The following is a 27755-nucleotide window of genomic DNA, read 5'->3' on the forward strand; positions in this document are numbered from 1 at the left end:
ATCATCCGAAGTACCTGAAACATAATCCAAAACTGTAAGCCCAAAGCTTAGTGAGTTCCCCCAAAATACCGATACATAACAAATAGCACATTATAATAACAACATGTAATGGGCCCACATCTTTATAGACTGGATTACCCCTGAGACCACAGTATGCGATTGGCTTGCCTTACAGGCCCACAACTCATATATGGCTTGCTCCCGAACCCACAGCATAAGTCTGGCTTGCTCTCGAGCCCACAGCTTATGTATGGCTTCCTCCTTCAGTCCTCAGACTGGAATATAAACGACTAGCCCTCAGTACGAGTCTGGCATGATCTCCTTGGCCCTCAGCTCGTATCTAGAATTATTAGGAGTCATCAGTATGAGTCTGGCATGCTCTCCGTGGCCCTAAGCTCATATTTGGCATACTCCAGGGTTTGTTGGCTACAGCACGGAGCAGTACAACCTCAACCCAACCCAATCAACATGTCGACATGTAATAACAAATAATTACACATACGGATAATCAGGCAGTATCACAGGTAGTCCTACAGATCTACCAAACTAGCATATCAACTAGCATGCATATCTAACTCATACTCAACATATCGATAACTACTAGGATATCAATCCCACGGGCCGACCTTGGTGCCTTCGACCCCTAAGTATAGTGAGGAAAACTCACCACACAAGTAGTGCTGAACTGGACTAAAACCTCCGACTGCTGACTCACCGAAAGTCCCGAACTATCACAATGAACGAATACTAAATCAACAATTTGAATACCAATCTTGGCTAAGGGTCCAAACATAGGGTAATAGTCCATTCTACCCTTTCCTTAAGTTGGGCCAAGGCCTAACTCCAATTCCTTGATCCTAAGGCCAAAATATACAAGGCCCATAATTGGCCCAATTTTCCAAATTGGGCCCAACTCTCTAATTGGGCCTCATCCTAAGAACCATTTCCAAAATTGGCCCAAAACACTTCTACTCAGAAAGTCCAATAAGAGTCCAAGCCACTGGCCCAAATATGGCCTAATCCCGAAGCCCAAATCGCAAAAGCCCAACAGAAGGCGTACGCTGGGCATACCCCGAAGCTACGCAGGGGAGGGGGGGTACACGAGCCTCACATTGACCGGAAATGGGGGCGTTGACCACGTACGCGAGGCGTACTCCCTCCTACGTGGGGCGTACCCTCGCAGAGACCAAAACTCTAATAAGTGCTTAATGGCTTAAGCACCTAAGCCCAAATTCCAGATCCATAGACCAAATGTGTCTCAGAACCATAAAGTCTCAAACTTTAAGACTTTGGACGTCCAAAAAGGGCTTAATGCTTGGTGTTAATCCATTAAGACCTCTTATAAACAACATGAAGCCAAAGTAGCCAAAGGGACCTCATTTTTATAACTTATGACCCTTCCTAGGGTCTGAAAGGACAACTTAAAACGTCCAAGACAACTCATGCATAATTTTGGGACAAGAAGAGCACCAAAAAGTTATCAAAACAAGATCTACACAATAAAAGCACAAAGGCAGAAGCTTTTTACCTTCTGGAGCTTCTTAATGACAAGATGAACCAAGATCTACAAGTCAATCTTCCCTCCTTGACTTCTTGATGCACTAGCTTCTCCTTCAAGGCACACAAAATCACACTATAATCTTAAAATGCTCACTATGAGGCTAGGGTTCTCTCAAAACGGCTAAGGGAGGTTTGGAGGCTGAACGAGTGAGTCACAATGTCCCATAATGATGCTTAAATACCCCACAAACCCTAAAAATTAGGGTTTCCTCCTGACACACGTACGGCCGGCGTACATGCGTGTACATCCAGCGTACTAAGGCGTGCCTTAATACGCGTAGCGTTCCCAAATGTACGTCCGGCGTACTACTCGGACTTCCAAAAATTACCAATCTGCCCCTCGGGCTAATTACAAACCAATATCAGGGGCCAAAATTGACTTATTAAAATACCAGGGAAGGATTCGAAAAGTACCTGAAATCCGGAATGTTACAATTTTGACCCTTTCCTAATAGAAATTTATGATTTCATGTCTAGGTTGATTTATGGAATGTTGATCTGTCTAAATTATGTGGGTTGTTAGTTCATTCTTCAAATTATTTGTTCTTTTTACAACATTGTACTCTGATTTATTTGTTGAAGGGGCTGGTTTGGAAGCAAAAAATGAAGGTAAAAGTTAACAAAGAGCTACCTGACTTATCAAAAATCAGAAATAATACAAAGGGTAGTAAACAAATTTATGCTTTTTTTCTTGCATCAAATGTTTTTGTGTGCTCAAACTTGCACATTTTGCAAAGTGAAGAATTCGGGTTGTTGATGAAATAACTGGAATATTGTAGAATATTTTCACTAAATCTATGGCGATGAAAGGTTTTTATGTTATGCTTCTAAGAAGAAGTCACAAATGGACTCTGTGCGTGTATATATGTATATATATATATATATATATATATATATATACACACACACACACACACACACACATTTGCTTATTGTACATTTCAAAATTTTGATTGTGTCCAAGATGTTGTAAGATTTCATCTATGATTATTTTTAACATGATTAGGCACTTTTGAAGTTGGAAAATATTGCTAAATTAAGTGATGTAAAAGGCAATTTTGTCCACTGTGTTGTACCATGGAGTTGTAATGGCAGGTTCTGTTAAAAACTTGATCTCGTTATGTCACAAGATAACAATACCCCCATGGTTGTAGAACTCGCTACTCGGTACCTGTTCGGCCGACTACCGAGTAGCGAGTACTCGGGAGTACTCTGGGAGTACTCGGATTTGGTAATTCATGTAGAAATATTTTAGGGAAATTATATATGTCCAAATCATAAGTTAAAACCATAAGTTTCTTGAAATATATAACAAAATTAAATACATGTGAATACACAAAAACTGAAAAATACACAATGGTCTCACTTCATGAATAATTACTGAAAATTTAAGATATATATGTAGTAATAATCACATATATGTATGTTAAATAATAAATCATTAAGTATATTATACATATTAATCATCAAGTTGACAAAACTGTCCGCTTCGGTAAAGGGCCGATCGGGGAGTACTCGGATTCTGTAACTCGTCTCGGTATGGGGTCGAGTAGTGAGTCGAGTAGGGAGTACTCGGACGAGTAATCGGCCAACTCGGCAAGTTTTACAACACTGAATACCTGTAAACAACCATGTAATGCCTTCTTACAAACTTGGCTGTCCTTGAGGGTGGTTGTTTAGATAGTAGTGGAGAGAAAGGATAGATGGAGTCTTATTTGGTACGTAAATCTATATAGTGAATAGATATAGAAATGACACTGTTGCTCCTATTTGCAATTCATTTTATCTACTGTTGTAGTTAGGAACAGATGATCTTTGCAAATTCACTTCCAAAATACTCTTCCACGAGTATTTTTCTGGATTATCCAAAATTTTGTTTCTTATTTCATTACAAGAATTGGATATACTTTCTACTTTTGTATTGAATTGTAGTCAGCCTGCTTAGTAATAAAAACTAATACCTGATTATGTGTTTGGTAGTGATTATGTGTTTGGTAGTTAGAAGACATAGGCGCCCTAATGGAAACTTATAGAAAGAATCGGTGCAGAGTTGATAAAGAAAAAGGTTAGTCAATTCGCAACTGTCGTTATTATTTATCATTAAAAGTACAAAAAGGTTTTAGGTCTTATAAGCTTATCCTTTTTTTATTTGGTATACTTTCAGTAGAAAAATGCTAGCATAGATCAAATCGTGGGGAAAATTGGGAAAACTTATAAGTTTTAGATATCCACATGTTAGTGAAAACGTTACAGTTACTATATGTCATGGTACTTTTGACTCGGTTATGGCATTATACTTCAGATTTGTGTGTTATTAAAACGTTATACTTTGAAAAATGTATCTAATTATAGCAATGAAAATATCTTTGTGATTGGATGACATATAATTCGGTAGATTTTTTTGAAGTACAATGCTGTAGTGCAAAGAACTGAAAGTGGGGTGTTGTGATAAAGAAGTAAATCATTTGTTGTTGAGGTGCCTTAACCCATTTTTTTGGCTAAACCTATTAAGTCAATGGGCCCAGATTAAATGCAAAAGATACAATCATGTATATAGTTGTAGAAATTAAGTGCTTAACCCAATAAGCTCATTAACTAAAATAGGATCAGTCCTTGTTCCGTTTTCTCTTTGATTTCTTCTATCAAGGGTTAAAATGTGCATATATGCAAATATTTTTCATATTTTCCGGTTTATGCACCTGTGTTTCAAAAAATTTACCAATCTATACAACAATATTTCATATTTTTATGACTCCTTATGGATGTTTTCATTTTCATCAATCAAGAGTCCCCTTCCTAAAAATGTATATAAGGAGTTACATATCACAACATTACCCTTTGACCCTTGATGAAAGCAACTAATGTACAGACTAACTATGATAAGCATAGAAAGGAAAAGCACAACTTAAAACATGAAGGTAACGGGTAACCACATGAGAAAATTTTAACATGTCACTATAATTTATTCATTGCACTTTCAATGTACAATAGTTTAATAAGAAAAAGATTTTAATAAAATTATAAAGTTAAAGAAATATAAATGAAACTAAGATGCTATATTAGACCAGCAAATGAAAGTGTACTGCTATTATTTACATTTTGCCCCTGTTTCAGCTAATAAGAAAAAAAATCTTTTAATAAGAAACAGAGTTTACTAAAATTGAAATATGTGACTACTAATTTTAAATGACTATTATTAATGAATGAAAACATTCTTTGGTGGTTTTAGCACTCAACATTTAATCAACATTGTGAGCTAACCACAGACAAAACAAACTGAGAAATTATATATTCTCCTAATTTTGTTCCTACAAATCATCATACCCAATTAAATGATGACATGTGTCATTTTAGTATACTAAAATATCATTAAATGAGCATTAAATGTGACACGTATCATCATTTAATTGGGTAGGAAGATTTATAGGAAGAAAAAGTAGGAGGATATTTAATTTCTCAAACAAACTTGATGCCTTAATTTTTTCTAAACTGTTATTTCCATATGCTTGTACCACCAATTGGTTTGAAGATTGACATAAAATATACATTCTCTTATTAAATAGAGATGCTAAATTCCAAATAGTTTGTGTAACAGAAATTATATACTCATTCCAACCAAATAAAGTATATACTTTTGTGAGTAGAAAAAAATATGAAGTATATATATCTAAATATGTAGAGTTATTCTTATATAAATAATGCAGATATGAAGGCAACCCAAGAAGAGAGAGGAAATGGTGGCGAAGCAATTAAAGTTGATGTTGCTTGTTGTGTAAAGCATAAAATTATATACAAATCCTCCATAATCTGAATAGATAATCATAGTACCTTCAAATCTGAAAAATGATGTAAATAAGGTTATTTCTTTTTTAACATGTTTACATTACACTGGAAATTTTACGTGAACAATGATTGTTTTTCTTATTGTCCAAACAAAAAATAACATGCGCAATCCACCATGTCGGAGTTGCCTAGTATATACTCCCTCCGTTCCAAAATTATAGTCCATCTTTCATTTTTGGTTTGTCCCAAAATAATAGTCCACTTCTAAAAATAAATAACATTTTTACCAAAATACTCCCTCATTATTACTTAACCAACTAAGCATTTAATGGAACATTAAATGCAAAATAAGGACAAAACTGTCATTTTATTAAATAAAGTTAGTGGTAATTAATGCTTTTCTTAATATGTGTGTTTTTTGTCTGTGGACAATAATATTGGGACGGAGAGAGTATATATTTTTTGGAAGAATTAATAATGATTAATGGCACAGATAAGATAGTTATAAGAAGATAATGGCACATGTATTACTCGCAAATATCGCAAGTATTTTGTCAAAATATGGCTAACTCACGATGGTCATTCACGATCTCCAGTTTCATTTGTTTTCCCTAAACAGAGTTTTTTTTTTTTTTTTTTGAACGACAATCTAACCTACTCCTAAACTACACCTTAAATCCACATATGTCCACGACGAGACTTGAACCCTCAACCTCAAGGAGGGAGGGCAACACCGGATACCGCTGGGCTAGAATCTCTTTTGTCCCTAAATGGAGGTGGGTGGGTGATATTTGCACCAAAAATAATTATTTTAATGGATAACTCTTTATAAAAAAAGTTAAAGTTTGGACTTTGGACTATAGTCATCAAATCAGATCCGATTTAATGGACGAGCTCAGCATGCAGTTCAAACTCATAAATGCAGTAATCAATACTGATGGAGCTCAACAACCACTTCATATTTCTCACATTTTTCATGACTCATAGAATGCAAGATTTCGTGCACCATTTTTTATCGATTCATCTTTCTCTTGTTTTCTCAAAACCTCTTATCTTTTTTGGATAAGTACTTGTTATTTTGCAGAGACCAGCCAGAATACCACTACCGGATTTCACAAGGTATGTTTTGCTGTTGCTGCATTTGCCATAACGTTGCTCTGAAATGTTTGTTTTTATATGGCCGGCGGTAGATCGACTAATTTAACAACAAGTTTGACTTCTTGTTATGAATGAATTTGAAGTCATGAATGAATTTCTTTACGAGTCCCATACATATACATCAATATTTGTATCGTTCATTAATTGAAGGTGTAGGGTTGAAAATGAATCGGAACACCTTTGTGGAATCGATTACAACAACAAAAAATATGCTTCAAGAAATTATGGCTTCTTTTATTTCTTCTATCAGAGTGTAAAGAGAAAGAAAACAGAAACGAAAAAAAGTCTTCTAACAGGAAATAAAAGTGGGTATATCTATTTATATGTACAAAGTTTAGAAATTTTCCTTTATTTAAAATGGTCCCTATATCAAGCATGTTTGTAACATTTAACCAAGAGAAGAGAAGGTAAGAGAAAATGGATTAGATTTTATAGGCTCCTATATATGGCCTTTGTTAGAAAAGCAACCACAAATTGTTTTTAAAAGAAGCCAAATTGGGTGTGTTGAGCTACTTCATATCCTTATTATATAAAACATCACGCACAAACGTTTGCCAAATTTGCAATTGCTAATTACTGGTTTATTTTATCTTGTCCATGCTAAAAGTTGCTTACGATGGGGCTAAACGACTTACGGTTCAATTAGTATATATGTCATGAATTCATTTAGCTTCTAAAATCAAATTCGATTAGGTATTAAACTATTAATTAGCTTAACTATATAGCTCTTCTTACAGTTGTAACATCTCGTGATTGAAAATTAAAGTGTTAAAAGTAGATAAAGTTATTGAAATAAATGTTTGTTTTACATTAACTTGATATTGAAATAAATGTTTGTTTTACTTTTACATGAGATATCTTAGGCTATAGGGAGTGGTGCCATAAAAGTTGCACTATCTTCACTGTTATGTAGGCGACACGTGAGCAATTACCATAAAAATGTGGTTTCATGTCACACCCAATGAGTGGTGATACACTCATACACTCAATTTATAAGGTTTAAAAAAGAAAAAAAAAACATTTTTTTTAAAAAATATGACCAATCAACGATAAATTGGAATGACAATATGAAGAGATGAGCACTCCCTTGGAGTGCCACAGTGCGGTCTCTACTGCACCAAAACCGCACCGTGGGGGCGGTATTCCAAGCTGATGTGCCAAGGGAATGCACCCTCTACCGCACTCACTCCCTCAAGCCTTACTAACTTGTTTTTAATTATGATCATCGTTTAAGACAAATATAATTGCAATGATAAATACTATAGTTTTGCGGGGCAATAACAGGTTGTTCCATGGTTGAGCTGAATGCAAAAATCCGGCAGCATCCTACACCACCAACACCACCACCACAATCACAGTTGCATAAAAAGCTTTCTAGTCCAGAATTTCTTGATGGTAAGTTCTACGTATCATTCATACAACGAATCCTACCAACAAAACCCTTGCGTGGTTGGTGATACAAATATATTTCGACTTTCTTCTAGTGCAATTTACCTTTACCAATCAAAAAGCTATATAGCATTATAATTGGTTCTTAATTAATTAATTAGCGTAATTTACACAACAAAAACGTAACTTTTACCGACGACAAAAAGCGTCGCAATTGATGCCCCATGTCGTCGCTAATACCTTTAGCGACGACATGTTGTTGCTAATACCTTTAGCGACGACATGTCGTCGCTAAATGGTTGTCGCTATTACCTCGTAGCTAATACTCGTTTGTCGTCGCAAATGGCGTCATCTATATTCTGTAATACTCGTCGTCGCTAAATGTTTATTTCGTCGGTATTGGTGCCGTCTCTATTGATATTTCGGCCACCGGTCAGAGTTTTTCCGTCTACTCCTCCAGGAATTAGTAGTCGTCACAATTGGTCAAAGTCGTCCCTAAAGGTGTCACTGCTAATGCTTTTTTTTAAAACAATTTATTTATGATATTAGTTTATATATATTATAAAGTGCAGATTTTATAATACATAAATAAATACGTACCACATTACATAAAACATTAAATATACCACATTACATAAACTATATAATAAATCCAAAATAAACACCAAATATATCATCCATAAACTATCTAATAATTCCAAAATAACATCATTCATAACATAAAATAAGAAATACTATGTGTATTCGTCTTCCCCATCATTGTTTTCTTCGTTGTTGACTTGGTTCTTAAACGAGCGAATAATATCTCCAATTTCCGTCACAAACGCCAGGTTTTGAAGAGTAGCATTCACATCAACATCCTACAATTAAGTCACAAGCACATTAAGGCATTAACAATTTAACAAACTATCATACTATCAAACCACCAAATGAATTAATTCGTTAATAATTTAACAAACTATTAAACCACCAAATCAATTAAGTCTTTAACAATTTAACAAACTACCAAAAATTACTATAAATGCATCAAGTTCTTAACAATATAGCAAAGCTACCAAATTCTTTAAGAATTTAACAAGTACTTGTGTTGGTTGTGGTGCTTGTGACAGTGACTGCCATTGGGATAGAGCACTTGTACCCGCTGCAAAAGAAGGTTTAGGCTCAATGCCTTTCACATGCCCCCTTTGAGCACCTAACACCTTTTCAAATATTGCGATCCAATCAATGGAGTCTGGATCACCACCGGAATCGGCTATGTGATGAGTCTGTAAAGCAACCTCAGCAACTAAGGCATTCTGTAATTCACAAAGATTGTCAATATACGTTAAAACTAACACAAAATAAAACAACAATCTACTTCATTTTGAAGTAATAATAACTTACATATTGGTCTTCAACAAAAGGATCAACAAATTCCCCTTTTTTATTCGCATGCCTACAATGAAATGCTTCAAGTCTATTCAAATTTGGTTTAACATTACAACATATGTTATACTTAAATAAACATTAAAAAATATGTTATAACTGAATAAGAATTATTGTAACTTACGTTCTTAAAAATTTTATACTTAAATAAACATTAAAAAATATGTTATAACTGAATAAGAATTATTGTAACTTGCGTTCTTAAAACAAGCACTACCGTAGCCGCAGGTCCCTCCACGATTCTTAACTACTTGCTTCTTTCGGCATTCTTTGTTTCCAGCGGATCGTTCTTGATGCTTTTTTGTTAAGAAATGGTCAATAACATCACTCCAACGTTGTGGATCCATACCCTGAGGGGCTTGAGCCCTTGCTGCCTCCACATCCCCTTTAAAACCAGTAAAACGAGTTTTTGCAATATTTTTGCGGCCTCTATACCGCGCACACATCCGATTGTTCTGTGACGCCCAATAAACTGAAGCCATTGGATCATTTGAAATCGCTCCAAAATCAAACCACGTCTACAAAAAAATAGAGAAATTAAAAATAAATCAAAACTAAACATATTAAATATATAACTTTATAAATAATTTACTGAAAGATACTCCAACATGCCAACCCTTTCAGCTTCAGAAACTTCTTTCCATGTATCGTTATCGAAACCGATATCGCGCCACATATAGCTCGCAACATCCCGAATGAAACATTCATATACTTACCCAATCGACATGTGGGTATTTATGTAAAATATTATCTTCAGAGGCCGATTGCTGTTAGCTGCAAATAACTTGTACATTTTTTTGTTTACTGTCATGCCTCTTCTTTTTGGAGGCACCGCTGCATAAAAAAATATTAGTCAAAATAGTTTTTTATATACATACATTATGAAATACAATGAATTAGAATAAATCTTAATTACCATTGATCAGGTGATCACCAAAACCTCCATGGAACGGATGTGGTGGCTCGTTACCTCCATGGTTCATCACAACAGCCATGAGATGGAGCAATGCAATCTAAAAAAATGACATCCTGAAAAGTTATAACATAATATGAATATATATACATATAATATGATATGATTACAACAAATACAAACCTTGTTTTACTAGTCAAATATTGATTGAAATCAAATATAGCTCAATATATATATATATATATATATATATCTATGGAAGGCAAACGGGCAACAAGCTGCGCCGCTATCATTCTCGCCCTCAGACACTTCAATGTCTACTGACACATCACTATCATAATCGGAATCCTCCTCATTATAATCAGTCTCACAGTCAGACACATTATTGATGATACCCGTTGGTGGACCAACTTCAATATCATATTCAACCGATTGAGAATTTTGAAAGTACTGTCTAAATTCGATTGAAAGAGTGAAATTAGAAGAAGCATTACTAAGAACATCATCGGTTGAATCATTTTCGACATTTTCAATGGGATCATGGTCGACATCGTTCATCGGTAGATCCTAAATTCTTATATGTTTAACATTTTCAACAACCTACCGTTGGTTGTCATTTTCATCACTTCGAGAAGGTTCTTGGATGTAAAATACTTGCTTGGCCTGCATAGAAAATATGATTTGATCTTCGCTGCTCAATTCACGTTGTGGGTCGATACTTGTGAAATTATTTTCAGATTTAACTCCTACACTATCGAAACACTTGCAACGAAAAAGTACAGTGGAATATTTATGAGGATAATGTAACTCGATAATATCTTCTAACTGACCATAATATTTCTGCTTATTCTCTCTCTCAGTTAGAACCTCCGAGTTTTGTGTTGATCGTTGGGCGTCACTCATAAGTACCATAAACCTATCACCATTCACTATGCAAGCGGTATAAGTAAAGGTATTCACATGTGCACCAATTGAAAGAGCCGATAACTCCTTAAACTCTGGAGAATTTTGTTTCTGCATATCATAGACCTTGTGAAAGAACCATTTTGGGAATTCGGTTTTTTCATCACTTTCAAGATGTAATGATTTGAATTCATTACATTGATGAAAAAAATATATAGATTTAGTAAAAAGGGAGAAATTACAAACAAACAATGATTTAAAAGATAAGAAAACTTACGCAATATACTTTGTGACATCGTCATAACTATCAAGCACAAACTATTGTAGATGTTTTCTATCCTTTAGACTGAGATTTTCATTTTCTTTGCGCTAGTCGGTCGACACTTAGACTGAAACACCCATAACTTTGTTTCTTCTATGACAACATCCTCGTTTCTTTTGATGCAATTAAATCGAGTCTCGGCATCTTCAAGGTACATCGAACAAAATGTTAATGCCTCTTCAGCGACATAACCCTCATTTATAGAACCTTCCGACCTCGCCTTGTTTCTGACATAGTTTTTTAGTTATTTCATATACCTTTCGAATGGATACATCCATCTCATACATACTGGGCCTTCGCAAATAGCTTCATCAGGTAAATGCACAACTAAATGAACCATAATGTCAAAAAAACGCAGGAGGATAGATCACTTCTAACTTGCACAATATTTTAATAATGGCTGCTTTCGCTTCTTTCATATCCTTCATCGATAGTGTTCTCGAGCAAAGTTGCTTAAAAAACGTACAAAGCTCTACTATTCGTTTATAAATACCTTTGGCCAAAACCCCTTTAATTCCAGTGGGTATCAAACGTTGCATAAGAATGTAATAATCATGAGATTTCAACCCAATAATGTTAGTATTGTTTTCATTCACTTTCTTACTGATGTTAGATCCAAACCCATCCGACAGTTTCACATCTCTTATAAACCTACAAAAAAGAATGCGGTTAGGTTTCGTGAATGAGTAAGGTAGATGGGGTTTAAGGAACTTGTTGCCACTCTTTTTCAACCATTGACTTTTCCAAATGTTCAGTTTTGTCAAGTCCGCCCGATCATTTGATGTGTCTTTAAACTTATCATTCATCAGAGAAGTACCAAAAGACTCTCACCTACAACTTTTTCAATATGCATAAGATCGAAGTTGTGCTTCAGCTCTAGAGAAGGCCAATACTCAAGTTCAAATAATATGCTCTTTTTATACCAATTCAACTTGAAATCCTCACGATCTCTCTTAATACCAGCTCGTTAAGCAGCTACTTTACCCGGTGGACGAAACAATAGACGAGCGTGTTACGCTTGTATTTCTTCCGCATTAAACTGTCTTGGAGGGTCTCTTGTCTCGTGTTGGCCATTATACGCCGAACGTTTTCTCCATGGATGGTCAGCATCTAAGAACTTGCGATAACCAACATATACGACTTTATTGATACGCAGTATGAGGGAGTGTCTTCATTGCAAGTCGGACAAGCTTTGTACCCGTCTCTGCTCCAACTGGATAAACTACTACGAGCTGGAAAGTCGTTTATTGTTCATAACAACATCGCTTTCATATTGAAGAATGTAACTGTCGATGCATCTTTAGTACATACGCCCAAACTCCACAACTGCTTCAACTCATCCACCAACGGTCTAAGGAACATATTCAAGTCCTTCCTGGGTGCTTTGGGGCCGGGAATCAACAAGGTCAACATGAAGGAGGACTCTTTCATGCATAGCCATGGTGGAAGATTGTAAGTGGTGAGTATAACGGGCCACATGCTATGAGGATTACACATGTTACCAAACGAATTAAAACCATCAACAACAAGCCCTAAGTGTACGTTTCGGGGTTCCCTCGAGAAATTAGGATACTTCATATCGAATTTTTTCCATAAAGTACCATCAACGGGATGAAGCATCGTACCATCTTTGGATCGTCCGATACTGTGCCAAATCATATCTTTAGCTGTGTGTCTAAAACAGTACAAACGTTGTAGTCTGGGGGTCAGAGGAAAGTACCGTAACACCTTATGAGCCACCTTCTTACCCTTTGTATTTTCATCAACCCACCGACTCTCATTACAAACTGGATACTTTTGCAACAGCATGTGTTCTTTCCAAAAAAGAAAGCAGTCATTTTTACATACGTGTATCGACTCATAACCCAAACCGATCTTTTTAGGTCTCTTTTTTGCTTCATAATGTGACGGAGGGGGGGGGGACCCTGTTTCCTTGAGGAAATGTAGTTTTCAACAACTCAAGAAGCTGATCGAAGGAATTATCAGTCCATTTGTTGATCACCTTGATATGCATCAGCTTTGCTAAAAAGTCAAGGGACGAAAATGAACATCCAGGATATAATTTTAATTGGACTTCCTCTAACAGATTTTGAAATCCATCATCGACACCGCTACCCTATGTATCCGAGTTCCCTTCGTCGCGGTTGGTATCGTTTTCAATCACACCCCCTATAACATCAGCAATAACATCGGCCATCTCATTACTACGCGATATGTCTTCTACAACCAGATGAATTGTATTTTCACCGTGATACATCCATATAATATAATTTGGACTACAACCATGTTGAAGTATATGGAATTTCATTATGGCTAGTTGTATAAAATTATTGACATTACATTTGTTACACGGGCATCTGATTTGGCCTTTGTTATCGACGTGTAGTTTGGACCTCTCAAGAAAAGATTCGAGTCCTTGTTGGAACACGGTAGAGTTATGGTTTTCAATAGTAGTCCAGGTTTTATCAATAGACATGTTGCATCTAATGAAACCTGGACTACTATTAAAAACCGTAACATGTCTATTGATAAATCCTGGAGAGGTCCAAACCACATGTTGATAACAAAGGCCAAATCAGATGCATGTGTAACAAATGTAATGTCAATAAATTTATACTACTAGCCATAATGAAATTCCATACACTTCAGCATGGTTTTTGTCCAAATTATATTATATGGAAGTATCACGGAGAAAATACAGTTCTTCCAGTTGTAGAAGACATATCGTGTAGTAACGAGATGGCCGATGTTATTGCTGATGTTATAGGGGGTGTGATTGAAAACGATACCAACGAAGATGAAGGGAACCCGTATATAAAGGGTAGCGGTGTCGATGGTGGATTTCAAAAGCTGTTAGAGGAAGTCCAATTAAAATTATATCATGGATGTTCATTTTCGTCCCTTGACATTTTAGCAAAGCTGATGTATATCAAGGTGATCAACAAATGGACCGATAGCTCATTCGATCAGCTTCTTGAGTTGTTGAAAACTACATTTCCTCAAGGAAACAAGGTCCCCCCCCTCTGTCACATTATGAAGCAAAAAAGAAACTTAAAAAGATCGGCTTGGGTTATGAGTCGATACACGTATGTAAAAACGACTGTTTTCAATTCTAGAAAGAACACAAGTTGTTGCAAAAGTGTCCAGTTTGTAATGAGAGTCGGTGGGTTGATGAAAATACAAAGGGTAAGAAAGTGGCTCATAAGGTGTTACGATACTTTCCTCTGACCCCCAGACTACAATGTTTGTATTGTTTTAGACACACAGCTAAATATATGATTTGGCACAGTACCTGACAATCCAAATATGGTACGATGCTTCATCACGTTGATGGTACTTCATGGCAAAAATTCTATATGAAGTATCCAAACTTCTCGAGGGAACCCCGAAATGTACGCTTAGGGCTTGCTGTTGATGGTTTTACTCTGTTTGGTTACATGTGAAATCCTCATCGTACGTGGCCCGTCATACTCACTATTTACAATCTTCCACCATGGCTATGCATGAAAGAGCCCTCCTTCATGTTCACCTTGTTGATTCTCGACCCCAAAGCACCCGGGAAGGACTTGGATGTGTTCCTTAGGCCGTTGTGGATGAGTTGAAGCAGTTGTGGAGTTTTGACGTACGTACTAAAGACGCAATGATAGGTACATTCTTCAATATGAAAGCGATGTTGTTATGGACAATAAACGATTTTCCAAATCGTAGTATTTTATCTGCTTGGAGCGGAAAAGCGTACAAAGGTTGTCCGACTTGCAATGAAGACACTCCCTCATACCGAGTATCAAATAAAGTCCCATATGTTGGTCATCGTCAGTTCTTAGATGTTGACCATCCTTGGAGAAAAAGTTTGGCATATATTGTCCAACACGAGACAAGAGACCCTCCAAGACACTTTAGTGAGGAAGAAATACAAGCGTAACACGCTCGTCTATTGTTTCGTCCACCGGGTAAATTAGCTGCTCAACGAGCTGGTATTAAGAGAGACCGTGAGGATTTCGATTTGAATTGGTCTAAAAAGAGCATATTATTTGAACTTGATTATTGGTCTTCTCTTGAGCTGAAGCACAACTTTGATCTTATGCATATTGAAAAAAATGTGGGTGAGAGTCTTTTGGTTACTTCTATGATGAATTATAAGTCTAAAGACACATCAAATGTTCGGGTGAACTTGACAAAACTGAACATTTGGAAAAGTCAATGGTTGAAAAAGAGTGGCAACAAGTTCCTTAAACTCCATCCACCTTACTCGTTCATGAAAACTAGCCGCATTCTTTTTTGTAAGTTTATAAGAGATGTGAAACTGCCGGATGGGTTTGGATCTAACATTAGTAAGAAAGTGAATGAAAACAATACTAACATTATGGACTGAAATCCCATGATTATCACATTCTTATGCAAGGGCTTTTGGCCAATGGTATTTATACACCAATAGTAGAGCTTTGTATGTTTTTAAAGCAACTTTGCTCGAGAACACTATCGGTGAAGGATATGAAAGAAGCGAAAGCAGCCATTATTAAAATATTGTGTAAGTTAGAAGTGATCTATCCTCCTGCGTTTTTTGACATTATAGTTCATTTAGTTGTGCATTTACCTGATGAAGCTATTTGCGGAGGCCCGGTGTGTATGAGATGGATGTATCCCTTCGAAAGGTATATGAAAAAACTAAAAAACTATGTCAGAAACAAGGCGAGGCCGGAAGGTTCTATAGCTGAGGGTTATGTCGTTGAAGAGGCATTAACATTTTGTTCGATGTACAATGAAGAAGTCAAGACTCGATTCAATCACCTCGAAAGAAACGGACATGTTGTCATAGAAGAAACAAAGTTATGGGTGTTTCAGTCTAAGTGTCGACCGCCTAGCGCAAAGAAAATGAAAAATCTCAGTCTAAAGGAGAGAAAACATCTACAATGGTTTGTGCATGATAGTTGTGACGAAGTCAGAAAGTTAATTGTGTAAGTGTTCTTATCTTTAAAATCATTCTCTATTTTTAATTTCTCCTTTTTTTACAAAATCTATCTATTTTTTTCATCAATGTAGTGAATTCAAATCATTACATCCAAAAAGTGATGAAAAAAACGAATTCCCTAAATGGTTCCTTCACAAGGTTTATGATATGCAAAAACAAAAATCTTCGGAGTTTAACAAGGAGATATCGGCTCTTATGAGAATGCCTTTACTTATACCGCTTGCATAGTGAATGGTGTTAGGTTTATGGTACTTACGCATGACGCCCAACGATCAACACAAAACTCGGGGGTTCTAACTGAGGGAGAGAATAAGCAGAAATACTATGGTCAGCTAGAAGAGATTATCAAGTTACATTATCCTCATAAGTATTCCATTGTACGTTTTCGTTGCAAGTGGTTCGATACTGCAGGAGTTAAATTTGATAATAATTTCACCAGTATCGACCCACAACGCGAATTGAGCAGCGAAGATCAACTCATATTTGCTACGCAGGCCAAGAAAGTATTTTACATCCAAGAACCTTCTTGAAGTGACGAAAATGACAACCAACGGTGATTTGTTGAAAATGTTAATCATAAAAGAATTTGGGATGTACCGATGAATGATGTTGACCATGATCCCATTGAAAATGTCGACAATGATTCAACCGATGTCGTTCTTAGTAATGCTTTTTCTAATTTCACTCTTTCAATGGACGTTAACCAGTACTTTCAAAATTCTCAATCGGTTGAAAATGATATTGAAGTTGGTCCGCAAATGGGTATCATCAATAATGTGTCTAACTACGAGACTGATTATGATGAGGAGGATTCCGATTATGATAGTGATGTGTTAGCAGACACTGAAGTGTCTGAGGGCGAGAATGAATAAACAATCTTTACATTTGACTAGTAAAACAAGGTTTGTATTTGTTGTAATCATATCATTATATATATATATATATATATATATATATATATATATATATATATATATATATACATATTGTGTTATAATTTTTCAGGATGTCATTTTTTTGGATTGCATTGCTCCATCTCATGGTTGTTGTGATGGGCCATGAAGGTGATGGTGGTGACGAGCCACCACATCCGTTCCATGGAGGTTTTGGTGATCACGATATCGATGGTAATTAAGATTTATTCTATTTCATTGTATTTTATATTGTATGTATATAAAAAAAATGACTAATATTTTTTTATGAAACGGTGCCACCAAAACAAAGAGGCATGACAGTAAACAAAAAAATGTACAAGTTATTTGCAGCTAACGACAATCGACCTCTGAAGATAATATTTGACATAAATACTCACATGCCGATTTAGGAAGTATACAAATGTTTCATTCGGGAGGTTGAGAGTTATATGTGGCGCGACACCGGTTTCGATAAGGACACATGGAAAGAAGTTTCTGAAGCCGAAAGGGTTGACATGCTCGAGTATCTTTCAGTAAATTATTTATAAAGTTATATGTTTAATATGTTTAATTTTGATTTATTTTTAATTTCTCTATTTTTTTTGTAGACATGGTTTGATTTTGGAGCGATTTCAAATAATCCCATGGCTTCAGTTTATTGGGCGTCACTGAATAATCGGATATGTGCGCGGTATAGAAGCCGCACAAATATTGCAAAAAATCGTTTTACTGGTTTTGAAGGGGATGTGGAGGCAGCAAGGGCTCAAGCCCCTAGGGGTATGGATCCGCAGCATTGAAGTAATGCTATTGATCACTTCTTAACATAAAAGCATCAAAAATGATCCACTGGAAACAAATATTGACGGAAGAAGCAAGTAGTTAAGAATCGTGGAGGGACCTGCAGCTACGGTAGTGCTTGTTTTAAGAATGTAAGTTACAATAATGCTTATTCAGTTATAACATATTTTTTAATTTTTATTCAAGTATAACATATTTTGTAATGTTAAAAAAAATTTGAATAGACTTGAAGCATTTCATCGTCGGCATGTGAATAAAAAATGGGAATTTGTTGATCATTTGGTTGAAGACCAATATGTATGTTATTATTACTTAAAAATAAGTAGATTGTTGTTTTTTGTGTTGATTTTAACGTATATTGACAATCTTTGTGAAATAAAAAATGTCTTCGTTATTGAGGTTGTTTTACAGATTCCTCACATTTCGCTATGCTCAACAAGATTTATTGAAATCATTACCCAAAAAATTATTGATAGGTCTAGGAACACTTTTCCTCTCAATAATGACCATGATGGTCGCTTTTAGCATCAGCTTCTTCTTGCTATATGAAGAGAAGTTAATCACGGTTGCAATTCCAATTAGCGTTCTTGCTTTTATACCTATCATTTCATATGCTACACTACATTATCATCTTCTGATGGATTTGTTTCACTCAACCATTAGTTCAAGACAGCTCTTTAAACCACATAGACGACTTTCTTCGTATGAGAATCCTAGATTGTAACTGTTGTGATTGTTTGAATTTGAGCTTCCGTTTACATGGTTTGATAATTTTGTACTTGGGGGATATTGCATATACGTAGTTTAGAATTATTCCTATAGTGTAAATTTTATTCCTCCCACATTATCTAGTTTAGTTCTTTGTTTATTAAAATCTAATTTTCTTCTTGTTGTTTCAGTTGCATAGAGTAGATATATAGTGATTATTAAATCATTAAAGATACCCTCAGTTTTTTGTGATGCCATGGGTCTAAAGAAGAAAAATTAGCACAAGCAAAGTTTGTTATGTTGGCAATACTTATGCCAACATATTCTTTCAAAAGTGATAAAATAGCAACGGAATTTTTTATTTGTCCCACTTAGGCCATTGTTATGTTTTATGTACATATCTTGATGTTACAATGACAGAGGCGATAGTGGTGTGGCAGGGGAACGGTCAATAATGGTTTAAGGCCTTATTTATATGTATAAGCGTATTATGGTCACTTTATATATAAAAGATGACCTCGGTGTGACAAGTCATGAAAGTACAATGACTAGTATTAAAAAAAACAACCAAAGTAAGACAAACAGAAAATGTATTGCTATTTTATAAGTTTCGAAAGTATAGTCACATGTAACTGTTGTCAAACATACTAAAAGTGGATACAACACAATCAAATTTACATATGCAACCAATATAACCAATCCTAAAAGTGAATACACTTTTTACAAGTTCAACAACATATGGTGTACAAAAAAAAATACTTCACGTAACATTACCCCACATTATGAATCAAGAAGTATCAAGCATAAAGCTTGAAATATGCATTCCAATGCCATTTAAACACAAAACGTTGACAACATAAACACATCAACTTATATATGAGACAACAAAAGAAACATACACTTTATAGAAATAATATATAGTTTAAAGCTTCAAATTCGTCTTAATTTTCATCTGAAAGCACCAGAAGTAGTCTTTACTTGAGTCTGAAGAAGGTAGTGAAGGTGCATCTAACACCTTTGAGGATGACATGGCAGCCATCCACATAATAGCCAATGATTTGTGCATATTTCTTTACTTCCTAGGGAAGCAAAGTGACACCCGTGTAAGTCCCATCCATGAAAACCATGAGAAAGATATGATTATCAGTTTTTTCACTAGGGAAAGGGAAATACTCATTCCAGTTGCATAACCTTTTGTTCAACACTTTTCTAACCTCACCTATTTTGACCCTAATGATCATCCGGTATCGGTCAGGCCGGGCAGGTGGAACAAACACTCGAATTTCCATATTTACTGCTGCCCTGTTTTCAAACACAGTCAGCTAAAAAATATTCTACTATATCTAGATAGAGAAAAAATTTTATAGTGAATACAAATGAGAAAACTCAAATATTTATACCAAAGTTAACGAACTATGACCATTTTGATATCTTGCTAACTTTCCGAGTCTAACATAGATGAGGGAATTAACCAACTAGAAATAGAACGTGGTCTTTTTTAGAAATGGCTGTAAAATTGTTAGATATAGAGGGAGAAAAGGGAGTTGATGATATTTAGAGTGTAGATTTTACTTTCCTTGATTGATAATTCGACCTTATGCCAAGAGGGAACTTCGAGTTCTCAGGCACAAAGACTGATGCAACAAACTAAAGTTGTATATGTAATACTTGAAATCGTTAGAATCCAAGCGCTCAGATGACACTAAAATCATTAATAAAAATTGGAGGATGTGAATGTGAATGATGTGATTTGATTCAAGGAGGTGGAATGATTACTCTCATAGAGGTTGTAACCAGGGAATATGAAGCAAAAATCGACATAATAGATGGAAAGCAAGTTTGGATTTATAAATACAATGCAATCTATATGTTCCAGAAAATAAAAGATTTATGATTCATATAACTATATGTGTTCATGTAATCTTATTTGAGGAAGTTGGAGATATCATTTTTCAACAATCAGTAGAAGAATACAAGATTTTATGGATTCTATCCCCGAAAGAAAATCCTACAGAAATGCAAATCGTTTTCATGGGTTAAAAACTGGAATAGACAAGATCATATGCAGAACAAATCAAGGAGATGTGCAACCATACACAAACATGATGAAATTAAATAGGATATCAATTACATTTAGGCAACTTTTATTCAACATAACACACTACAATAAATCAATTTTCCAGATAAACATACCTTGGTCTGTTTAGATCGGGGAAAACGGCTTGATATCTAAAGATAATCTTTGTGTTCTACAGATAAATCTGACGGAGTCAACCCACGCCAAACCCAAAAAATTCATCTAATCTTTGCTCTGATATCTTCTGATAGCAAACGATTTTTGCCTCGGACGTTGAGCGTACGTTGAGTATGAGGAAGGGTGCTAGAATGGCCCTTAGTGGCAATATGGTAATTCTGATCAGGATTAGTACGCTGAGCATACGTTGTGTATGTTAGGCGTACTAGGGCGCGCCCTAGTATGCTGGATGAACACCTCGTACGCGGGGTGTACGTGAGGAAAATGCAAAACCCTTATGTTTAGGGTTGGGTCCATATTTAAACCCCATTATAGCTTCATGTCTCATTTCTTCATCAGCCTCCCTCTGTGAAAAATGACCCCAAGCAAACCCTAAGTAAGAAGAGTGCTTTTTGAGTCCACTTGAGTGTTTTAGAAGTGTTATTGAAGAAGAAGAAGGTGGTGAGAAGAACTTGGAGCTTGGAAGCATCTTGGATCTGGGATTTCCTTCTTGTTAATAACCTTCAGGAGGTATAAAGTTTGCAACTTGATCACTCCATATTATAGATCTATACAATTCTTCCTTTAAGACACTTTTTGTCCCAAATATGGTGATTCTTGAGCATGGCATGTTTTTGACCCAATAAGTCATCCTTTTAGACCTTAGGAGGGGTCTTAAGTCATAAAAATGTGGTCTTGATGGTTAGTTTTGCTTCATGCATGCTATGGAGGGTCTTAATGTATTAAGATGTCGAGCTTTTGTGTTTTAAGCACTTAATGGACATGAAAAGTCATAAAGTTGGAAACTTTATGACTCTTGAGGAAATTTTAGCCCTGGATCTGTAATTGGAAGCATTAAGTCGGAGAAATAAGGGTTGAATGGGTTAAGAAGAGGGCATATGTGTACGCAGGGTACGCTGCGCGTATGCAGATATGGCCGCGATGCGTTGGACGATTGTACACCCCGTGTACCTCCGGAGTAAGCCCTGCGTACGAGGCCTGAGTCAACTCGGCTGAGTTGACTCGACTGTGTTGACCCATTGACTTTGACTTTTACCTGATTTTGACCTAGTTTGACCTAGGGGTATTTTGGGAATGTTGGATTGTGGTTGAGAATTGGTCATTTGGATGGATAGGTGGCGACTAGAGCTGAGATTCGGAGTCGGTACCTCATGAAATATTGTTCAGATTGACAAGTGAGTCTTCCTTACTGTACTTACGGGTCGAAGGCACCAAGGTCGACCCATTAGATTGGATATCCTATTATATGATATAGGATGTTGCTATGTTGTAGTGATCTGTTAGATTTGTATCTTGGTATATAGGATTTTGCTATGCTGTAGTGATATGTCAGATCTGTATCCTGGTATATAGGATGTTGCTATGTTGTAGTGATCTGTTAGATATGTATCATGGTATATAGGATGTTAGCATGCGATAGTGATCTGTAGATCTGTCTGTTTGTCTGTTGACTAGTTATATGTTTATTTGTTATGTATATGTTAACAAGTTATGTATGGTTGGGTTGAGGCCATCGTGCTTTGTTCTGAAGGCCAAGATACTCGGGGCGGTCTGGATAGACTATAGGCCCTTCAAGGTTCTTCAATCATGTCGAAGGCTCGGGAGCTGTCCAGATAGGCTATAGGCCCTGCGAGGCGGTCCATTCAGGCTGAAGGCTCATTTATGCATGTTGTTTTTTTCTATGTTTATATGGTGGTACTTTGGGGGAACACACTAAGTGTTGGCTTACAGTTTTAGTTTTGTTTCAGGTACTTCTGAGGACCGTGACAAGGCGAAGGCATGACCTTACACATCCTCGATTTTTATGTTGATGGATCTTAGGAGACTCTAAATCGAATAATAATTTTGAAAACAATGATTTCGTAAACACTTCTTAAGTAATGGGCTGTTTTGTAAATTTTAAATTTTTTTATGATTTTTAGGCGTTACAAGTTGGTATCAGAGTGTAACATCCATAATAATCATGAAAAATTTAAACTTTTAAACAACTAAAAAACCATCATTGTTTACAAATTGATTTCAAAATGAGTTCAACATCAGATTAATCCCAAAATCGTAAAACAAAACATGGGGAGGTGCACGATCACGCCTTCAACTTTCGGCGATCCTCTGAGGTACCTGAAACTTAATCCAAAACTGTAAGCCTAAAGCTTAGTGAGTTCCCCAAAAATACCAATACATAACAAATAGCACAAATATAATAACAGCATGCAATGGGTCCATAGCTAACAGACTGGATTACCCCTGAGCCCACAACATAAGTCTGGCTTGCCCCCTGGGCCACAACTTATGTATGGCTTGATCCCCGACCTAATCAGTCCTCGAACTGAATACCACTAAGCCCTCAGTACAAGTCTGGCATATCCTTCTCGGCCCTCAGCTCATATCTTGAATGCTCATGAGCCCTCAGTATGAGTCTGGCATGCCCTTCCCGGCCCTCAGCTCATAGCTGGCTTGCTCCAGGGTTTGTTGGCTACAGCATGGAACACTACAACCTCAACCCAACCCACACAATATGTCGACATATAATAGATAATACCATATACAGATAAACAAACAGTATCACAAGTAGTCCTACAGATCTACCAGACTAGCATATCAAGACTAGCATGCATATCTACTCCATACTCAGCATATCAACAATATCAGGTTATCAAACCAAAGGGTCAGCCTTGGTGCCTTCGACCCGAAAGTATAGTGAGGAAAACTTGTTGGATATAGTGTCTAAGTCCATAACTATATTTTGTATGTACTTGACCCGACCCGGCATGGTCCATTTGGGTTGCACTTCACCCGAACAATTTATGGATAATCGTTTGAGAATAGTATAAGTTATGATTTATTAATATATTATAAGTCCTAATATATTAATATAAAATCATATTATTTAATTAGTATTGATCTATAATTAATTTAGAGATCAAAAGTATGACTAATTAAATATGGGCTCTTGTATTTATATAGTGTGGGCTAATGCTTATTTGGAATGGGCTAGGCTTGCATGGAAAGTCCATGGATACTCCATGGAGCTTTAACCCATGGATCTCATGGAAATGAAAAGACATGGGTATTAGGGTTTACATGGATGTAACCCTAATCCACCACACTATCTAAAGGAGGCTTTGGTTCTTGAAATTGCACTAGTTGATGTGTGTAAACCAAGAGGGCCGATTTCAAGAAGTTTGTGACTATTCTCTCAAGTTTCCAAGTTTGTGGTGATTTGTGACTTCCATTTGAGGCATCCACATTATTGGTGCTAGGCTCTCAAACTCCAAGCAATCAACTACTACTACAAGGTAAGTAATTCTACTAGTTTTATTTGATTCAAGTATCCCATGCCATGCTAGTTAGGATAAGAACCTTGGAAAAATAATTATTTGCATGTATCTTAGTCAAACATAGATCCAAGGTTTCTACGGTTGCATGTATCAAAATTTCAAGTTTTGTATATGTACTTACGATTCTTGAAATTTTTGATATGAACACTCATAAACATATGAGTTTAGAAGATCATAGAAATTATGTGCTACTAATTGATTATATTAATTCTTGATCTTTATGTGTTTTAATGGAGTCCATAACTAGTTCTTAAGTTATGGATAACCAAAAGTCACATTTATAAATAACCATTAAAAGAACACATAGGTTACAAAAAATGAAGAGTCTTCATTTTTTAATAACCATTAACTCATAAGTTATGAGAAATGAAAAGTTTTGAAAGTTTACAAAACTTGCCCTCAAGTTTTGGAACATGTAAAGTCATATTAAAAACTTTAGTTCCAACCCTTAGAATTTTAAAAGTTAAAATTCAACCCTTATACTTTATAATATTATAAGTTTAATAATATTTATATATGTATAAGATCAAGTCGTCTTACCGCTAGTACGCCTCATTCACGAAGCCGGTCTATAAGGGGGGTATAAGGTTGTTGCCTATAAAATGGCAACTTAATGGGTGTCCACTCTCACCCACCGCTTCCTTGATCGGTGGAGGGTCGTTAGCCGAACGGGTAGGACAAGGACTTATAAATTCTCATTAAAAGTATAATGATAATACTAAAGTAACTAAACTTTATTGAATTCCCAATCTTAGTTATTTTAGGAAAATGTGAATAAGGTGCTAATCCATGAAATTACACTTTACACTTTGTTTAAGTCGTTAGTGGAGCGTGTGTGGTTAACCGGCACACTAACTTGAACTTAACAAGGTAGGTAAAGGGTGACTTAATGTTTATCATAGTATCGATGGAGCGTGTGTGGTTAACCGGCACATCGATTGAGGGGTAATACATTAAGGGTACCAAGTAATTTGCATGGTTACTTCACACCTTGTTTTGTGATCCTCGGCATCCCAGTCACAAAACTTGAAGGGCACACTCGATATTGAAACATGCCATTGAAGAAAGTTCAATGAATGTCAAAGAATCTAGGAGTTTCTAAACCAATTAAAACCTAATTAAATATTTCGTTTTTTATGGTGGAAATTGGTGAATCGTCATTCACCTACCTTCAAATATCTTATAGCTTAGATTACGACATCCCTCTTCTAAGTTATAAAATATTGTGTTGGGTCCTAGCCTTAATATTACATTTGGGTGTTTTGTTAAGGACTATCTCTATATATAATCTAATCTATTCCCTCTTCTTTTAAGATGTCTTCCAATAACAATGCTTCTGGCTCGAACCCTACTAGCTCATTCTCTCTCATGAATCTTTGTGGGAGAGTCATCTTTGATGGGTCCAACTTTATAGATTGGATCAGAAACATCAGGATGGTCACTCGGTATGAGAACAAAGAATATGTTCTCGACACGGAGCTGAAGGTAACCGAGCCAACTGCTACTCCTGAAGAGCTTGCTGAATATGAGGTACATGAAAGAGATGCTACAAAAGTGGCATGCATCATGATGGCCACCATGACAGCCGAGCTCCAAAAGTCCTATGAGGACTATTATCCTTTTGAGATGCACCAGGACTTGATGGACCGCTACCATCAAAGTGCTCGTCAAGAGCGATATGAAATAATCTCCTCCATGATAACAACCCGAATGAAGGATGGTGAACCCATCACGAGCCACATGCAGAAAATGCAAAGGTATGTGGACCGTTTACTGAAGCTGAATGTGAACTTCCCTGAGGAGTTAGCAATAGACATCATTTTGCACTCCTTGCCATCGTGTTATGATCAATTCCGCATGACATATCACATGAACAAAGAAGAAGTCACCCTCAGCAAACTTCAAGGACTCTTGAAGACCGCCGAAAGTGGTCTAAAGGGTAAGTCGGTTGTTACTACTCCTACTCCTACTCTAACTGCGGCCAATGTCTTGGCAATCGGGCATGGCAAAGGGAAGAAGAGAAAGAACCCTTCTAAGGGTACCAAGGGTAAGACCCTTGAAGGCTCATCTTCAAGCAAAACCAAGAAAGGTTTTGTCACTCCTTCTGCTAACCCTAATGAGACTGAATGCTTCTATTGCCATGAAAAGTCGCACTGGAAGCGAAACTGCCCAAAGTACCAGCAAGATTTGAAGGATGGGAAAGTAAAACCCAACCATGCAGGTATATACACTATATTGTCTAATAACTCACCTCATTCTAAGTCTTGGGTCCTTGATACAGGTTGTGGTATTCACATATGTTGTGATTTGCAGGGACTAAAAAGAAGTGAGAATGTGGAGCAGGGAAAGATAAACTTGATCATGGGAAACAGGAAAGCTTCACCTGTCACCAAGATAGGAGTTTATTCCTTAGTGCTAAATAGTGGGTTTACATTAGATTTGAATAAATGTTATTATTCGCCAGAAATGGCAAGAAATGTTATTTCCTTTCATGCATTGTATAAACAAGGTTTTACCTTTTATTTTGATAATAATAATGGTAGTATTGATGCTTTCTTTAATAATGTTCTTTATTTTAAAGCATTACCTTGTGATGACGTGTATGAAACTGTATCTGTTGTAGATAATCTAGGAAATAATGTATTGTGTATTAACTCTTCCACTAGCTTAGATAAAGCATCCTTATGGCATTGTCGTCTTGGACATGTAAGCAAGAAACGCATAGGCCAACTCCAAAAGGATGGAGTCTTGGAGTCATTTGACCTAAAGTCAGATGATAGTTGTGAATCTTGTTTGCTTGGTAAAATGACAAAGTCACCTTTTACTGGCACTTGTGCTAGGGGTGAAGGTTTGTTGGACCTCATACACACGGATGTGTGTGGACCCTTCAAAACCGCCACAAGAGATGCTAATCGGTTCTATGTGACTTTTACTGATGATTTTAGTAGATATGGATATGTCTACCTAATCAAGCATAAGTCAGAAACCTTTGAGAAATTCAAAGAGTTTAAGCAAGAAGTGGAGAATCAATTGGGCAGGAACATTAAGATGCTTCGATCCGATCGTGGTGGTGAGTATCTTATTACTGAATTCCTTGACTATCTTAAGGAATGTGGGATTGTCTCACAATTGACACCTCCTAGGACACCACAGTTGAATGGTGTAGCTGAGAGGCGCAATCGGACCTTGTTGGACATGGTTCGTTCCACGATGAGTCGAGCTTCGCTACCAATCTCATTTTGGGGGTATGCCTTAGAGACTGCAGCCCATATCCTTAATCTAGTCCCTACAAAGAAGGTTGCCAAAACACCTCACGAGGTG

The 27755-nt window shown here is 36.3% G+C and overlaps 1 long non-coding RNA gene across 1 annotated transcript; it reads left to right on the forward strand.

Annotated features, from left to right (window-relative positions):
- Window positions 1-6295: 6295 nt before the first annotated feature.
- Window positions 6296-9282, forward strand: LOC145105445 (uncharacterized). The gene is made up of 3 exons (XR_013707318.1): window positions 6296-6462; window positions 7786-7896; window positions 9000-9282. It is a non-coding gene; the product is annotated as an uncharacterized LOC145105445 (long non-coding RNA).
- The last annotated feature ends 18473 nt before the right edge of the window (window positions 9283-27755 follow it).

This window comes from Lactuca virosa, chromosome 1, assembly GCF_052849685.1.
Source record: "Lactuca virosa cultivar CGN04683 chromosome 1, Lactuca_virosa_CGN04683_v6, whole genome shotgun sequence".
Classification (NCBI taxonomy): domain Eukaryota; kingdom Viridiplantae; phylum Streptophyta; class Magnoliopsida; order Asterales; family Asteraceae; genus Lactuca; species Lactuca virosa.